Source organism: Lepus europaeus, chromosome 7 (genome assembly GCF_033115175.1).
Source record: "Lepus europaeus isolate LE1 chromosome 7, mLepTim1.pri, whole genome shotgun sequence".
NCBI classification, from domain to species: Eukaryota; Metazoa; Chordata; class Mammalia; order Lagomorpha; family Leporidae; genus Lepus; species Lepus europaeus.
The window spans coordinates 116,511,585-116,529,769 of record NC_084833.1 but is presented as its reverse complement, the minus strand read 5'-3'; the positions used below and the strand labels follow the sequence as shown (position 1 = coordinate 116,529,769).

Below are 18,185 nucleotides of genomic sequence, written 5' to 3'. Positions count from 1 at the left end.
ACTCCATCTGGGTCTCACAGGTGTGTGGCAGAGGCTCAGGTACTTCCGCCATCTTCTCTTGTCTTCACAGGCATATTAGCAGGGAGTTGGGTCAGAAGTGGAGCAGCTGAGACTTGAACTGCCACTCATATAGGACGTTTGGAGTTGCAGGTAGTATTTTAATCTGCTTTGCGACAATGCTGGCCCTGGGTTAGAACTTTATAAATGATTTATATAGTCTTTTACTTCCCTGGAGGCCATTTAATTTGATAAGTAAAACTGTCCACATCCAACTAAAGCTAGAGAGAGAACACTTGGGTTTCCTGAGCAGCCAAAAAGAAGTCCAAGGCAGCTCATTGATGTTTCTTTCTTTTCTCAGCTCTGCTTCTGTGAATGTGGAGTCAAGAACCTGAATTCTGGCTCTGATATTTTTTTCCAGGAGATCTCCAAGTAGTAAGGTTGAATCAAACAACTGGATTTTGCTTTTCTTACCTGCAAAAATAATGAAAATAAGAATTCTTTCGCCCTACTCTTACCTAGAAGCTCAGAAAACGGTACGTATTAGGTGCTCAACAAATAATGTGCTAAATGAATGAACAATTTTTCTGAGTTATTAGGAGCAATCACACTTTGAAAACTGAAATAATACCATAAACGTACACAACACATTATTAACCAGCAGTAGTGAGTACAACACCCTGGGCTCACAGGATTAGCGTCTTCCACACACTTCCAGCTTCCCTCCCTAAATGCCTGATGGTAACAGCCTGTGGAAGAAGAGCATGGCAACCAGCCTGCTGAACAGTTCCGTGTGTATCACTAGCACTTGGGGATCTAACTAAACATCAATAATGGCTCCAGGAGGCCTGTTACAGTTCCTTTTAGTGTTAGATGAGGCCAGATAGCGAGGGCAGCTCGGGGGGTGCTCCTGGCTCCTGTTACCTGGTCCAGCTGCTCTTCTTGTGACCCCAGCCTGCAAGCAGCTCCCAGGAGCGCTTTGCTTGCACGCGAGCCCGGGAGCACAGTCCTGATTGGTTCCCAGGGTCTCGGCCAGTCGGCTGGGAGGCAATGACGGAGGTAAACCTTGGCACCACAAACCCCACGGCCATAAATTTCACTTACATCTAGTAAAACACAGGCATCCAATTAAACCCATAATCCTATAAACTTGCCAGCAATCAAGCTCAGGTTGGAAAATGAAGACGGACAGGTGCAGTCAATCAATACCATCGAGGTTACAGCCTGCATTTTGTAGGCTGCTCCTACACTGTATCTTCTGTTGTTCTTGCTGCTGTTTGTTTTCTGCCTGGGTAGAAATAACAAATGCTCTTGCTTATTCTTGCGTTACATCGCTCCTGAGCACTGGCATGTGTCTGAACCCTGGGGCTGGCCGGATGGCGAACGTGCAGTGCAGTCAGTCGCTTCCTTGGTGTGGCCCTGCTCTGCCCTCCTCACCTCACCCCCATGACCCAGCCCAGTCCTTCTCTGCCAGGCTGCAGATTGAGAGTCTGGTGCCTTAATGGTACACTGGTGATTTCCTCAGCCTGCGGTGGGGACTGCTGCCTCCTGGGCCTCATCTGAACTTCCCATTGATTGCCCTGCCCTCTGGCCACCAGCACTGGCCGCTGCCCACCAAGAACAATTTCCACTCTGCTGGGTTGCTATGGTTATCCAATTTGCAGGGGATTTGGTTTAAAGATTAATACATTTCGAGAGTCTAAGAAAAATAGTTAAACAGTTACATTTCAACAGACAAAAGCCCTCTGAAACTATGAAAGGAGGGGCTATGTGTAACTTCTAGCACCTCCCCCAGGTTCATCTAGCAGGGATGGGGAGCACTCAGGCCATGAAATCATTTGTTCTGGACTCAAAATTCATTGAATCTACAGTAGGCTAATTTTTAAGCTGATAATTGTGTATGGTCCACAAATGATGTTATAAATATCCAAATGGTCCTTGGCAGAAAAAAAAAGACTTCCCACCCCTGATAGTGCCTCATTGCACCTCTCCTTCCTCCTGCTCCTTCATTGAGGCCATGAGTCCTCTCCTTTGCATCACTGTCACCCTCAGCTCTCCCTCCATGTCCTTTCTTTTTGTCCTCGCACCCTATGTTCATCTGACTGACACCCAACATCTACATGTGCACAACTCTGTCTGCATGCCCCCTTTCTTCTGCACCCTTACCTGATCATTACATGGAAGTGAAGGGAGAGTTTTGTCTTCACTGTACTCTAATCTTTCCTACAATAAAGAAAGACTCCATAAAAGCATCTCAGTAGATTTTCTTGCCTATGAATTAATGTCTCCCAAAGGTTTTCTCGCCTCTCTTACTAATTGAAATAAAGATTCATAATGGGGAATTTAAATGATCAGTAAGGAAAATACATCTAAGAAACACATTTAGGACTTGTCATTTGTTCAAATCAAAAGAGATTTTGGTAGCTAATGACTTTTTTTCTCTGGAAATCCTAAATGGGTTTTCTAGCTTGGCCTTCCGACTGTTGGCTTCTCTGATGTGTGTGTCCTCTGTTGGCTCAGCCGTCACGCCTGGCATTTGCCAAGTCCTGTTCATTATCCCAGGGGCATGAGTCATTACAACATACAGAAGAAATGTTCCTGGCAGCATGCAAGTCTGATCCCTGCAAGTAACAACATCAGGGAGATAGGACTTTGGGAAGAAATCCAGGCCTATTTCTCATGTAAGCATCTAGGTTTCTTTTGTCCGGGGATCAGGCAACTCTGGAAGTTGGGGAAAGGAGTGATGAGATAGTATAAAAAGGATTACTAAGAAAATCCAGCCACGTAGCAATATTCTTTCTTTAAAAAGCCAATAACAACTCGGGGCCGGTGCTGTGGCATAGCTGATTAGACCACAAACCTGCACACTTGCATCACATGTGGGTGCCAGTTCAACTCCCAGCTGCTCCATTTTGGATCCAGCACTCTGCTAACATCCCTGCAAAAGCATCAGCAGATATCCCAACTGCTTGGGCCCCTGCACCCATGTGGGAGAACTGGAAGAAACTCCTGGCTCCTGACTTTGGCCTGGCTCAGCCCCAGCTGCAACTCTTTCAAATACATAAGTAAATCTTTTTTAAAAAGCCAACAACTCACATTTACTAAAACATATGTATGTACTACACTTGATCTTAGCCAAAAGGCCAAGAAGCGATTAAAACATATATATGTTATCGTACACATATTGTACCACTGAACAGCAAGTCTAGCTCCATGCTTCCCATTTGTCGGATCCTTAGCATGCAAGGTTTCACAAGAGCAACTCTTTTTTCCACACTCTTTACCTCCCAGCAGAACTGTGCACAAATCAGAAAATAAACCCCACCTGACTCAAGTCAAGACAGCTGATTTGTAAAAATAGCTACAAAATAGGTTGTGAGCAATGACAGACTTCCAGACTAGCATAAATAATAAACAGAACTGGTGGTCTAGGCACTCAATACGGCACTTCCTCTTTCATAACCTTGATTCACTTTTAAGACGACTTAATTTTCAAGACCTGAATAATACTGTTATTCCCTTTTTGTAAGTGAAATGTCATGAGAAGAACCTAGAAATAAATGTGGGTCTTCTGTGTCGATGGGTTCCAGCTCCTGCTCTGTGCTCCTCTTCTGGGACTTAGATTATGTGCCATTGGGTGGGTGGGCAAAAGGAGATTCCATACAGCGGACTGTGCCCTACAGGAGTAGCTGATCCCTGCTTTCCTCTGTTGCTTCTCCATACCTGGTGACAGGGATAAACCCCACAAAGAGGGTATACTTCAGCTGGGGAGGATTATCTCCTCTAGACACTAATGGATGGGAAATGTGTGTGTGTGTGTGTGTGTTCTGTCATTAAAATAACCCCGTTTTTCTAAGCTGCTAATAGGATTATTCAGAATGCTTAAAGTAAAATCCCAAAGCCTTTTATTGGTTTGCCAAAGGAACTAAGTCCTTTTAAAATTTGTTTCTGTGAACACTGATTCTGAGTCAGACAAAGAAATGGGCACTCATTTCTGAGCTGTACCAGTCACTCGGCATCCAAGAATTTCCCGAGTCTGGTGAGTTTCGCTACACTGTGTCTGCAGACACGGACCCTTCTCTTGGGCACTCCCTCTGTCTCTCACTGCCTACACTGCCCAGCTCTCCCTCCTATCACTGCAAAAACACAGAAGGCACCAAGAGCTAGCTCAGCAAGCCCTCTTAAGGTACAGATATCCTCAGCACAGACGCAGACAGTCCTTTTATTCTTCCATTGAGTGCTCAGCTTGGGTAGGAAGAACCAGGAGTTGTCTGGAGGTTATTTTGTAAGTGCTCTCTCTAAGATAGCATTCATATCTCTTCAAGATAACATTCATTTTCCCCATCAATTGGATTTTAAAGATGTCTTCAAGGATGAAGACTGACTTTGTTTTCTCTTTTTCTGGATTATTTGTATCCTGCTCTCTGTAGTTCTCCATCACCAACACACCTCATGAAAATTCAGTATACAAGCAAACCCACATTTCACAGTACCAAGTGATTAAGACACACGTACCAGGGATAGAGGTCAGTCGTGGTACAGAGAGAGCTGCTTTTTGTCTGTGGTTGTGATCTGAAGTTCAGCTGAACAATTTGGAGCATCTCTTTGAAAGGGAAGAACGCTCCAGCAGAGAAAGATTCAAGAGTGAGATCCACAGAGATGGTCAAATGTGTGTTCCTGTAGGCTTGCAAGGTGTCCATAGATGTCATTTACGAAATGCAAGTAAAGGCAGCTCTCCAGACAGGCGGCCAATTGCTCCTGCATGCTTCTTCTGCCTCTTCTTCTCTACTCACTTCTTTCTTTTTCTCTATCCTCTTTCTTGCCTGTATTCCCTGTACCATGACAGCATAATATTATGGAGAGTATGGCTGAAATATCACCTCTCTTTGAATGCCCTCCTTGGCTGTTATCTGCACTGCCCACATGTCCTAGAGGTCCTGCTGACAGTTGCACAGCTACTACACCCAAGATCAAGTTACTGTAACACTTGAAGTTTACCTCTACTCGCTTTCTGACCATAGTAGGTTCTTCATCATTTTCATAGTCTCCAATGACACGAACATGAAGTGGCATTACTGAGCACACACTAAATGTTCAATAGACATTTGATATATAAAAGAATCAATGAATGATTGAGTGGAACAGATTGGTAAACCATATTTCCCTTCAGCCAAGTTCTATTCATACATTTTTACCTAAAAGCAAACTGCTGAAACCGGAGGACCCCAGCCTTCCATCTGATGGGTCTCAAGTTTTGTAAATAATGTTGGGGAATTACAGTGTAATAATAGACTTACATTCACTTTTAGGATAATATTTCCTCCTGAAACCTTGTGATATAACAAATACAAATGCAAAGCCTAGCATGATAGAATTACATTCTACCTGGGTGAATGGTGAAGTCCTCTTGGGTTGTGAGAAGCTTGGAGGAAGAATTGATATTATGATGGCAAGTGCAATTAGCATAATACAGTCATTAAATTGGCAATGGATAAAAGCACTGCTCCACATTTCCCCAAAGCAATCAGTGTGCCCTGAAATGGGAGACAGGCAGTGCTACTAAGAGGGACTGAACACACTCTGCCTCCTTTGATAGTACCCTTGGGTTTGGAATTCAGCAGAATCTGTGTCTGGGAAGGACTCTGAGCATGTCAGCTATACTCAGATGCCTGCATTCTCAGAGTCAAATGACACAAGAGCAAGAAGAGATGGAAGATGTCCTAAGAGGTATAAGGTGGAGGTAAAAATGCTAAATGGAGGAAATTTGAGAAATGACTACTGAAAAAAAAAATTGCAGTCTCAAAAGTATTGGATAGTGGGATTGACAATATGTTAATGGGTGCCAGCATTGTCAGCATTGTGGTGTAGCAGGTTCTACTCCTAGCTGCTCTACTTCTGATCCAGCTCCCTGCTAATGGCCTGAGAAAGCAGTAGATGTCCTATGTGCTTGGGCCCCTGCACCTACATGGGAGACCTGGAAGAAGCTCCTGCCTCTTACCTTCAACCTAGCCCATTCCTGGCCATTGAGGCCATTTGAACAGTGAACCAGCAGATGGAAGTTCATTCTCTTTCTCTCTCTCCCTGCCCCTCCCCCTCTTTTCCTCCTTTACTCTGCAATTCAAATAAATAAAACAAAACTTAAAAAAAAAAAAACAGAAGCTAATGGTTTTTGAAAACTAGTTTTTTGGAACAAAAAATAATTGTCAAGGGATTTCACCTGACATTGACGAGACAGAAACAAACAGTAGAAGTGCTTCATCCTCTGAACATCAAATTGTCAAATCTGCTTTCCCTCCATTTTTCTTCTTCCTCTCTCTCATTACAATGGGTATAAAATAGAAGTTAAACAAAATAAAACTGCTATTTTTGATTCCCACTGTTACTTCATTCTCATCAACCAATGAACAATAAATTCACAATATCCTTTGCATTTGCCCCACATACTCCATCGCCATAGTCCTTACTGGTACCCGATTCATCCCTCCTCCAAATCTGGATGGAATGCTCTCATCCCCCATCATCCCAAAGCCCAGCCTGACTACCCTATCTAGCGCAGATCCCCTAAGTCATTAAATCTCTCCCCTTTTGTGCCCTTATTGGTTTTCATAGACTTTTCACAATTCACAATTGGGGTGTGCATGTGTGTCTATGTGTGTGTGGTGTTTAACTTGTTCTTAGACCACCTATTAGAACATAAGTTCCCAGAGGGACAGATATCATATGGCACAGTTTCATTCATGGTGCTATCTGCAGACACCATTATTGTTTCTTGAGAGCAGTAGGATTTGGGTAAGTTGATTGAACTCCAGTATTTCAGATAAATTTAGAAATAACATGCGAAAATTATATAATTTTTAAAAAGTTCATTTCTATGACTTTCAAGATATACAATATATTCCTGTGCAGACTGAAGGTATGGAGCAGATATGATTCATTCATTCATGGCTGACAGCATCTGTTTGTCCCCATCTGCATCTGAGTAGTTAACGCCAGGTTATTCGAAGTACTCAGCTCCCTGAAAGAGGCAGACTCAATCAGTGTTTGGATTTCATAGAAGTGGAGTGGGTAATAGGAGAACTTGACTATATTGTTTTGAATTATTCTCCAGTTCTCTCACTTGTGAGACTCTTTTCAAACACATTGTATGATCTTCAATAGGGGAGAGTTTTGCCCTGCATTTTCTCTTTATTAAAACTCTGAAAACTGGGAGCTTCCCTTTCAGCTGATTCTAAACAAAGAACACACCCTTCACGCTTGAGATAATGGTCTTGGGAGTGTTTGGTGTGGGCAGAATTGTGGGACCCCACTTCCATTGTCTCCCTCATTCCTTTGAATAATGTGTTAGAATCTCATATTATCTTTTTAATCTAAGTGAAAAATATATTTCTATTGTGCCTGCCTGGTATTTCCTGTTGCTATTCAGAATGTAGTTGAAAAGCAAATGTGTTTTAATTTCATGTAAATAGTCTAAAATATTCATTCCAAGAGGCCAACCGATAAAGTCTGCTTTGTTCATTGTTGACTTACACATCAGCCCAGAGTACAACACCTACTGCAGTGCACGATCAGCCTTCTGTGGCCACGGGTTCCATGTCCACAGATTCAAGCAACTGTGGATATAAAAGTTAAAAGAAATGATGTCAGGGCTGGTCTTGTGGCATGGTAGATTAAGCTTCTGCCTAAGTACTGGCATCCCATATGGGTATCTGCTGATGTTCCAGCTGTTCTTCTTCTGATCTAGCTCTCTGCTATGGTCTGGGAAGGCAGTAGAAGATGGCCCAAGTGCTCCTGCATCCACATGGGGGACCCAGAAGAAGGTCCTGGCTCCTGACTTCAGACTGGCCCAGCCCCAGCCTTTGCAACCATTGGAGAGTGAACTAGTGGATGAAAGACCTTTCTCTCTGTCTCTCCCTTTCTCTATCTATAATTCTACCTCTCAAATAAATAAATAAAATCTTTTAAAAAACGATGCCTTAGTGAACATGAACAGACCTTTTTATCATTATTATTACCCTCTAAACAATAGAGATAGCAACCATTTATACAGCATTTGCAGTAATAGTTTAAGACTACCAGTAATTTAGAGTTGATTTACAGTGCGAAGGAGGGTGTGCATGGATTCTATACAAACATCATGCCATTTTTAAAAGAGACTTGAGCATCTGCTGTCTTTGGAAGTACTGGGGCCCTGGACTCAATTCAGGGTTGCCTGTAGAATCTTGCAGGTAACAGATGAATTGATAGAACTATCTCTTGAGGTTTGGATAATTTTCACAAGCCATTACATCCTCTCCCTGGTGCAGATGTCACTGGACTCGCAGTAGGCATCTGCAAGCTAAACACCTGTTGATTTTCCTTGATAGCTTAGGTTCTATCAAGTCAACATCTCCCTATAGACTGTGCCTCCAGCTAAGTTCTTTTCAGAAAATATCTTCCCAGCAGTGTGAGTGGCTAATAGTTTTTCTGTAGGCATTTATTTTTTTTTTACAGTGGTCCAAACAAACAAGGGATCCAGGGACTTATAAGGATGATTCAGTACCATCCAGTTTGAAGGAGCATCCCATGGGCCTGAGCCCTCATTTCAGCTCCCTCCAGCACTTCCAGAGTTAACTCTTTAAACATGTATCCCTTACCATTTCTATTCTCAGATAACTCAGAAATGGTTGGATTAAGAATGTCAAACATGGCCTTTAGGTAATCCTCAGTGCAGAAGGCAGCAGAGGTAAATTTGAAGGGAAAATGGTTAAAAAATAAAGAGGTTCTGAAGCAGTGTAAGGAGGCACAGTTCTCCTTTTAGGGGAGCAGGAAAATATTTTAGAACCGGCTTTCATCACTTTGGTGACTCTGGGCTCTCCGAGTGTTCGCCACGTCTCTGGCATGGGCTCCAGGATTAGGATACCAGAGGGAAGCCTGGAGGATCCTCCCCAGTTTGAAATCTCACAGCAGGAGGGAATTGCTCCATGTTTTCAGGTCTGGCTCTGTGCTCAACTATCTGGGACTCAGATCCCATTCCTGCCTCTTGCAAATTGATAGACGTTGGACAAATGACTTAGCTGCTTGGAACCTGTTTCTCACCTCAAAAATGGAAGTGTTGGCAGTGACTTCTGTGGAGCTGTGTTCAGGAGTGTACCCAAAGCAATACTTGCAATATTTCCTACAGAGTGTGCTGTATTGTGACTCCTCACACACCATCAGCATCATCCTCATCATCACAGTCTCCCTCTTCCTCATCCTCCCTAGCAGTCTCTTGCCTCTCCTAGCACCAGCACCCAGCATGCTGTCCTGGCCACCTGGTGAAGACCCACTTCCTCTCCTCTTCCCTCCCTCCTCTGATATGGGCATTTGTCAGCTATTTCCAGAATGTGGGAATTAGCTCTGAGCCTCCCCACTCGACCACCCGAATATCCCACACCAAATTCCTGGTGTTCGCCATTTCCATTCTCCCTGGACAGGTCCTTGCTGCTGTGACCAAGAGAGAACCAAATTAGCTCCTCCCTCTCACTCTGTCACTGTGTCCTGGCCTTGCCCTTTTGGTCTGGTAGCTTTTCTTCCATCACTTTTCTGCTCCATCTGCATACATTCAGTTTAAGGTCACTTTCTCCATGAAGCTTTCCTTGAATGCTAACTCTGATGTCAAACTCTTAAATTTCTCTAACCCTATGTGGACTATTTCTCATTCTCTGGGACCTGGTTAATCAGATGTCACATTACTCATGATTAATATGGAATGCTCTAATGGAGAGCAAACAAATCCTGTTTATGTCTGTAACTTTGGAGAAGTGATTTAAACTCTCTAGAACACAATCTATCACACAGAAAATGGAGCTAATTATGGACCGCTTGAATGGTTATATAACAGTACCTCAAGAAGTTCATGGAAAACAGAATTAAAACATAAGTTTGCTTTGATGCAAAAAAAAACTGGGTTCCATCAGTTTTTGATAATATTTGCTTTCCACAATCTTTTGATTATGGATCATATGGATGGATTTCAAAATTTTCTTGTACCAAAATAAATTTATTTTGAATTCCTTTTCCTTTTGAGGTGCCCTTGTATAAATGAGTGCATGTAAGAAAAGCTGTATAGCATAGGACCAGGTTCATTTTAGGCATTTAATAAACAGGGATTACATTGTCTTATATTTCTGTACCAGGGACCTTCAAACAAAGGAAAATGGGATTAAAAGATAAGGTTATTTTGGTGCAAACACTTTTGAAATGCATGCATCATTTTTTCATAATACACATTTCCCATGAACCTTTTTAAGACACCCTCATATGTCTGTAACCCCCTTAAGGACAGGGCTTTTGAATTTTTCTGCACCAAATTGCTTTAATAATTGCTGTACTTGCTGTATGTCCTTATTCCATGATGATTAATGCTTATTTGTTGAAGGAATGATTGGATAAACTATACTTCTACCCACAAATATTTCCCCGTCTAAATGAATGTATTTGCCACACAGCTGTTTTGGTGTTTTCTACATTTGGGTGTCAGTGTGTTTATGTGTGTGCATCTACACACATGTGAACTCTATGAGCATTTAATCATTCATCTAACAGACACATCACTATACATAAAATAATTAGAACTTTCCAGGGATCTTAAAATTGACTTCACATACTAAGGTGTCCCAAACAATGAACTCCTGCCATCAGAGTTATTTTAAAGATCTTTTCATGTGGGTTAAGCATTGGTCTCACCCAGCAGTCTTTTTTTAAATGCCAAAATGCTGTGTGGAGGTCACCTACATCTTAACACAAATTCAATTTCCAGACATTTTTGTCTTCCTGCAAAGAAGCGGCAAACTAGGTGGGAAGTAGGTCTCTATGTGGGAGGAAATGGTAAGCCTGGTAATGCAGACAAGCTTTGTCTCTTGAGTACAAAGTTTTCCCTGTAGAAGCATTGTCCTTGTCCAAGTGTATTGAGTCATCTCTGTAAATGTGTCAAAGCAGCCCCTTCCCCATATTCAATTCTGAAGGAGAGGAGGCTGGGTGATGGCCATTAACATTCATTCCTATGACCTCAACAAGTCCACTAAATCCTGGCCTTCCAACCAATGCCAGAAAACCTAGGTCAATTCTGTAGAGCTGAGGAACATTGCTATCACATTCATGTAATGGTCCCTCGCTACCATGGGACATTGTGAGGATCCAAAGTCATGCTGCCTACCCCCTGCTCAAAACACAGAGCAACAGTCTCTGCAAGGAAAAGGATATTTAAAAGAAAAGCAAATGCTGTGGTTAGGGTATGATTTGCTGTCTCAAACCGATGCAAGAATTTAAATGGCAAAGACATAAATTATTGGTATTAAGATGGTAGAAACTTAATCCAACTGTGGTGTTTAGAAGTCAGACCTTTGGAAAGTGACTAAATGAGGTTACTAGGGAAAGGTGTCCCCAGTATTGAATTCTGCCTACTTTCTATGGAGAGAAGACACCACACCTGTACACAGAGATACACATGGAATCCCACCATCAGTTTATGCATCCTGGACAGGGGCTTCTGTATAAGAGCCCACACCATGCTGCTTGGACCTCGGTCACAAAAACTATAAGTCAAAATTAACCTCTTTTCTCCACATGGTAGCCTGCCTTGGGTAGTTCCTTATAATAGTGAAATGCTTATGAGTACAGAAGATAAACATTGAGTTTCCAGAACTCAGTCTGAGTCAACTTCCATAGACCACTGCTAACCCAATGGGGCTGTGTTCTTGCTGTTCTTTGTTATTTGCTTATCCTCTAAACAGTCTTAGTGGTAGCATCCTCCGCCACCTTTATGTTTGCTGTTTCTCATGATCAGGGTTATTTGAAGCATCCCAACCTGTTGACTCTAGAAAGACCCTAGTGAGAACTTCCTGTTGCTATGAAACAAATCACCTAATTAAGCAGCTTCAAATATCACCAGTGTCTTCTCTGGTAGTTCCGGGGTCAGGATTCTGAGCCTGTGTTGCCTGCATCCTCTGCCCAGAGTCTCACTAGGCTAAAATTGAGGTGCAGGCTGGGCCTGCCTTCCCAGCTGGAGTTTAGGGTCCTGATCTAAGCTCACTGGTTGTTAGAAGAATTCAGTTCCTTACAGATGTAGGTCTGATGTGCTTGGCTTCACAGGGATGTACACTGTCTCCTGTCATATGGCACTTTCCAAATCAAAGCAGTTGCTTCTTCAGTGTTAAGAGGAGAATGGATTTAGTGGATATCATTGCTCTGACCACATCAAGCCCACCCAACTGCTTATCTGAAAGTCAACCTATAAGAGACTTTACTCATATTGGCAAAATCCTTTCACTTTTGCCATGTATGGAACACACTAAAGGAACTTGCTATTCCATCTCTCTCAGGCCCTTCCCACATTTAAGGTGAGGAGATTAGACAGGTCTTATACAGCAACGTGGGAGTCTAGGGGTTTATTTTATGATTCCATCTGTCTCATCCCCCATTCTGCATTTGCCTGGTTTGTTGGATCTGTCTGTTTCTTTATTGTTAAGTTCAAGTTCAACATTATTGCAAGATTCCTAAGAAGGTGTTTCCAACAGGTTTTTTGGTGAATAATATCCCTAATTTTTCTCCATCTGCTTCTACTCATAGACAAACTCCAGGGGTTCCATTCCACTTTTCCTGAAGACAGCCAGAAGAGGAAGGTTGCCTACAGAAACTGTTTCATGTTTGTCTAATGGCTCTAATCCCTTTCTGAAATTAGCTGCCCTGAATTGGTACTTCCCCAAGGTATCCCCTCAATGAAGAAGTGTTAGGTTCTGGTTGAGAATGTAGTTCCTGGAATGAGGCTGCCTAAATTCAAATCTGGACTTCAGTACTTCCTTAGCAAGTGACTAACTTTTCCACTGTCCTTTTTGTAAAGAACAGACACTAATATCCCTCCATCAAGCCCACTTCCAACATTTTTAGGGCCTAGAGCTAGAGTACAAATGGCAGTCTATATACCATATTCTAAACATTCAAAAATATTTCAAAAAAATCAAAGTAACAAATCACTAAATAAAATATGATCTATTCTTCCACATCAACAATTATGCTTTTTAATTGACCTGTGAGCACAAGGTTCAAGTTTAGAGTTCTTAGGTTCCATGGGGTTTCTCTCCCAATGTAATGATGTGAGAATATTGTTGGAACATGTCCCAGGTTTTAATCATGGCTCACTCTCCTCCTTTCCTCTTCCCATCTTACCACAAGTCAAGTACAAACAAATTTGCTGACAGTTCAGCCCACAGAAAAAAACTCTGTCCACAAGCCACATAAATGGGCAGTCCTTGGCTTCAAGACAGAAAATCATCACATGGACACAATCTACAATCAAGATGAGCCTAGATAGGAGGCCTGCTCAGAACCTGGATTGGCTTGGGCATGTGAGGGAAGGGAACACCGGGATCCTGAGTGCCTGGTATTATGTTCTGTTGGCCCATGTGGCAAGCAGATTTTTCTTCTCTTCTTGGGAAGGGCACATTGAGGAGGGCCAAAATAACCCGCTAAAGCAGAGAGTCCAGCTGGAGACCTCTGTCATGATAGCCAAGGACAACACTGACCTATCTTATAGAGATGTGGTAAGAAATAAATGAATAAATAAGCATTGAATGCATAGAGCACAGTCTATCAAATGAACAATTTTCCAGTGTAGGGTAGCTTTTATTATTTTCAGTTCCCACATGGATTGAGATATGGGCATGGATGTAAGTGGGCATATTCCCAGTGTCGCCAGCATCTGGCACTGAACCTTTCCTCCCACTCCTGCTTTTTCCAGCAACTTCTCAGACCTAAAAACAATCAGAGATGCAGATCTGCAGGCAATTTGTATTTTCAAGTCAGTTTCTGCAGGCAAGGGTGACGTTGTCTTCTAAACCATGCAAGTCAAATTAAACCACTCTGCATTCCCTTACTTCAAATAGAGCCTGCCTGATCAAACCACTGATCGCAGACAGGGACAAAACACGCATCACACCGTGTGTGACATCCCAGACTCCGTCTTCCTTGGGTTGTGTTCATTCTCTGTCTCTCTGAATCCTTCTCTCTGTTTGTGAGTTATCGTTAATTACAGAATAAATCAAGACTACATGCTAATCTGGGGAATCTCATCTTTGAAATGCTTCTTCTTGCCTTCCCAGCTCGCAGTGAGCTGTGTTAGGAAGGCAAATGCAACCCCCGGCTGGCAGACTTTGTCTTCCTTAGAATTTAGGTGTGATCTATATTCAAATGACAGTTTAATGAGCCTTTTCCTATTTCCAGAAACCTTATCACATCATTAAAGTGTAGAGATGAATAATACATCTAGCAGTTGGATTAGGCTGAACTTGAGACCTGATGCATCTTCAAAGGGGGGAAAATAGAGCAGAGGCAAACTTGAGGCAGGCTGAGTTAAAGAGAAAGGGTTAAATAAGGAGGGTCAGGAGGGGCTATTTTTATTCTGAGGTATCAACATAGGTAAATGTCAGCAGCATTTTTCAAAGTCTTAAAGTGGCATTACTATTTTTCTGGGCACGGGCTGGAGGAGAATTATGGAAAATGATCCGCTGTCAGCCATCCTGCTAGAGGATAAAGAGTTTACCTGCCATGACTTCATTGCGAGCTGCCTGCCTCTGTCCCCACACCAATTCTGAGTGCCTTCTCCAGGGGAGGGAGCTCAGGGTGACTAGACCTCAGAGTCCTAAGATCAGAATCCCTGCTGCTGTGTCTCCTGGAGTTGTGTGCCCTGGAGTTGAGTGGTTTGACTTCTTTAAGCCTTTGCTTTTTTATCTGTACAGTCAGTCAAAATAAGTCTACATGTTTTGATGAGTTTTTATAGGGAGTAATGATGAATTTACTCTCAATGAGTAAAAATGAATTCTTAGCACAGTGCTTGGCTTACAATAAGAGCACAATTACTACTTTTTTGAAAAGAAGAGCGACAGAGACAGAGGGAGAAACAGAGAGAAAGAGATCTTTCATCCATTGGTTCACTCCCCAAATGTCCACAAAAGTTGGAAATGGGCCAGACTGAAGCCAGGAATCAGAAACTCTATTCTGTTCTCCCAGATGAGTGGCAGGGGCTCAGGCACTTGGGTTATCCTCTGCCACTTTCCCAGATTCATTCGTGGGGAGCTGGATAGGAAGCAGAGCAGCCAGGATTTGAACAGGTGCTCTGATATGTGACATCTGCCTCACGGGCAAAGTCTTAACCCTTCGTGCACAAATCTGGCCCCAGCTTTTCTTTTTTATTCCTTAGATTTCACATGTGATGTTTTCTCTACTGGGAATGACTACCTTTCCTAACTTTCATCTAGGGCCAGTCATCAGCCTCAATTTCCCAGTCTGTTCTTTTCTGAGAACTCCTACTCATCTATCAAAACCCAGTTGATATGTTCTCCACCAGCATCCTCTCTGACACCACTGGTCAGATCAAGTGCTTCCTTCTCTGGTCCTAATTCCCTCAACATGGTTATGTCAAATTAACACGAGATTTTGGATTTTACAGCGGGTTCTTACTCTTTCTTGATATTTAGGAAAACAAGGATGACAGCACATTTCCAGGTAGACTCAGGGCTCTCTGTGCAAAGCAGAAAAAATGCACATGTTGGTGACATAGAGTTTCTCATCACCCCCAGAGTGAAGCCTTTTGATAGGAACAGCGTATGCTACATCCATGCTACATCCAAATTTCTGGCACAAAAATGGCAAGTGGACTCCACTGCCACTATCATTGCCCTGGACAAGTACCCGCAAGGGGTCATAAACCTAGAAGACACCACTGATTGCCCCTTTCTCCTATGCACTCTTCTGGGGGGCTTCCAGAGTCTGTCTGTTTCACTCATTCAAGTTTCCCACTCTGCATCTTCCTCAACACAGTTCAGGGTTCATATACCCAGAATGTCCCTCAAGATCTAATTTCTTCTCCCAGCATGTGCCCATATACCTTCCTGAAGAATAAATCCAATAATGCTATCCTCTTACTTTTAAAAATATCTTCTTTTTTCCCTAACAAAAAGAGCCACACTTTTAGATGAAGAGTTTATGAAAACCCTCCTTTCTCTGATCCCAGCTTTCTTTAGATTTGATTCCTGCGACTTTCTTTTGTGAAGGTTATGTTAAAACTAAACCTCTGTGCCATTGCAAGCTATCCCTGCACCCAGTGATCTTTTAAATGCATAAATCAGTTCAGGTCTCTCCTCTGCTTAAAGCATTCTAGTGTCTTGGAAGGTTTCTAACCTTGGAAAACTCTTTGGCAGTTGCACTAAAGCTGATCAGCTGTATACCCTATGCCCTTGCAGCTTCTCTCCTGGATGTATGATCAGCATGAATCCATGCACAAGCTCACCTAAAAATTTGCAAAGATAGAGCAGCATTGTTTGTAACAGCACCAAACTCAAAACTATCAAAATGCCCCTAACTGTGTAATGTTTAAATTATGCTATATTCACACAAGGAAATACTATACATCAATGACAATATATTTTATAGAGCTATGCAATAATCTGAATGAATCTCACAAATACAATTTTGAGAAAAAGAAGTTAATCATAGAACAGTACAAACTGTATTATTCCACTTGTGTAAAGAAGAAAAGCAGGTAAAACCAAGCAACGTCACCCTTGAAGAATCTGGTAATTATAGGCTACATGAAAATAGGATTTTTGAAGATGTGATTGGTTAAGGACCACAAGATGCGATCATCCTGGATTTAAGGTGGGCTCGAAACCTAGTGAATGGTGTCCTTGCAGAAGAAAGGAGAGGGGAATTTGGGACATAGAAAGGAAGAGCATGTCAAGATGAAGACAGAGACTGAAGTGATGTGCCACTAAACCAAGCAATGCAAAGATGGCTAAAGCCATCAGAAGTGAGGAGTGGGGCATGGGATGGATTTTCCCTAAGAATCTCCAAAAGAAATCATTCCTCTTTGATTGCAGATTTCTGGCCTTCCAAACTATTAAAGAAAGCACTTGTGTTTTCAGGCACATAGTTCTTGGTAATTTGTTACAGCAGCTCCAGGAAATGAGTAATAGAAGTCTAAGAGGGATGACTGATGCAAGTCAAATGTCAAATTCTTGGGTTTTTGTTGGTGGTGTTCTATGGAAGTGAGTGTGCTAAGTTTATCAAAATTAATTGAGCTCTACATGTTCCTGTATGTTCATTCATTCATATGTATTTATATATATTCAAAAAAATAAAAATACATACGATTACTATGTATTACACTTTGAAACCAACTTCATCATGGTGCAGCAGTCAGGATAAGATGGATCATTGTTTAGTAACAAATGACCTCAAAGAACCCATAACAACAATGATCTGAATCATGAAACATGATTTAGATCAACAGTGGCTCTGCTTCATATGAGTTTCATGAAACAGATCAGCTGTTATCTCCTACATGAAATCTTTCCAGGATTTTCTAGGCAGATAACCGATATGATAAAAAGTGTCCTTCTGCAATTATACTATGTTTATTTTAGCTTCTTATTTGCACATTTATTTCTGATACTAGGTATCAATGCACAGATTTCAGGAACACCAAATATAAAGAGGAGAACTCAATGATTGGAAGCACATATAATCTATTGATTTCATATCAGAAAGACTCAAGTCTTATATCTATCTTAGCAGCTTCATTCATACCACTTCACATTAGTTTTCTCATCTGTAGAAAAAGGATAGTACTATTACTCAGTTTATGATATTACTGTGAGGATTAAAGATGATAACAAGTGTGCCAAGCAGTATCTTCAAAAAATAGTGTTGGGAAAATTAGATCTCTTCACGAATAAGTATGAAATAAGACCCCAACCTTACACCCTACACAAAAATCAGCTCACAGTGCATCAGAGATATAAACCTAAGACCTGAAAAAATAAAATTATTAGAGGAAAACATAGGGGTAACACCACAAGACATTGGAATAGGCAAAGACTTCTGGGAAAGACCCCAAAAACACAGGTAAGAAAAGAAAAAATAGACAAATAGGATTTTGACATGCTAAGAAGCTTATACACAGCAAAGGAAACACTCAACAAATTGAAAAGGCAACCAACAGAATGGGAGAAAATGTTTGTAAACTATATATCTGATAACAGATTAATATCAAGAATTTATCAGGAGCTCAATGACAAAACAAAAAATCCAGTTAAGAAATGGGCTAAGAATATGAACAGACAATTTTCAAAGAATGAAATACAAATGGCCAACAGACATATGAAAAGATGCTCAGA

General features: G+C 41.8%; 1 pseudogene; it reads right to left on the bottom strand.

Moving 5' to 3' along the window:
* Nucleotides 1-2,983: 2,983 nt before the first annotated feature.
* On the bottom strand, nucleotides 2,984-3,152 carry LOC133765025 (U2 spliceosomal RNA; annotated as a pseudogene).
* Nucleotides 3,153-18,185: the final 15,033 nt, after the last annotated feature.